At 45.6% G+C, this 686-nt stretch overlaps 1 protein-coding gene across 1 annotated transcript in view; it reads right to left on the reverse strand.

Annotated features, from left to right (window-relative positions):
* The window catches only part of SRD5A3 (steroid 5 alpha-reductase 3), a 20,418-nt gene that overhangs the window by 16,406 nt on the left and 3,326 nt on the right, over positions 1-686 (reverse strand). The gene's annotated exons all lie outside the window — the stretch shown is intronic.

A 686-nucleotide genomic window follows, 5' to 3' on the forward strand; every position in this document is an offset into this window, starting at 1 on the left:
AGACATGACTGAGAGACTTCACTTTCACTTTTCACTTTCATGCATTGGAGAGGGAAATGGCAACCCACTTCGGTGTTCTTGCCTGGAGAGTCCCAGGGATGGGGGAGCCTGGTGGGCTGCCATCTATGGGGTCGCACAGAGTTGGACACGACTGAAGTGACTTAGCAGCAGCAGCAGCAGCACATCCTAGTAAAGTAATGCTCAAAATTCTCCAAGCCAGGCTTCAGCGATATGTGAACCATGAACTTCCTGATGTTCAAGCTGGTTTTAGAAAAGGCAGAGGAACCAGAGATCAAATTGCCAACATCCGCTGAATCATGGAAAAAGCAAGAGAGTTCCAGAAAAACATCTATTTCTGCTTTCTTGACTGTGCCAAAGCCTTTGACTGTGTGGATCACAATAAACTGTGGACAATTCTGAAAGAGATGGGAATACCAGACCACCTGACTTGCCTCTTGATAAATCTGTATGCAGGTCAGGAAGCAACAGTTAGAACTGGACATGGAACAACAGACTGGTTCCAAAGAGGAAAAGGAGTACGTCAAGGCTGTGTATTGTCACCCTGCTTGTTTAACTTATATAGAGAGTACATCATGAGAAACGCTGGACTGGAAGAAACACAAGCTGGAATCAAGATTGCTGGGAGAAATATCGATAACCTCAGATACGCAGATGACACCACCCTT

Source organism: Bison bison, unplaced genomic scaffold (genome assembly GCF_000754665.1).
Source record: "Bison bison bison isolate TAMUID 2011002044 unplaced genomic scaffold, Bison_UMD1.0 scf7180017864458, whole genome shotgun sequence".
NCBI lineage: Eukaryota > Metazoa > Chordata > Mammalia > Artiodactyla > Bovidae > Bison > Bison bison.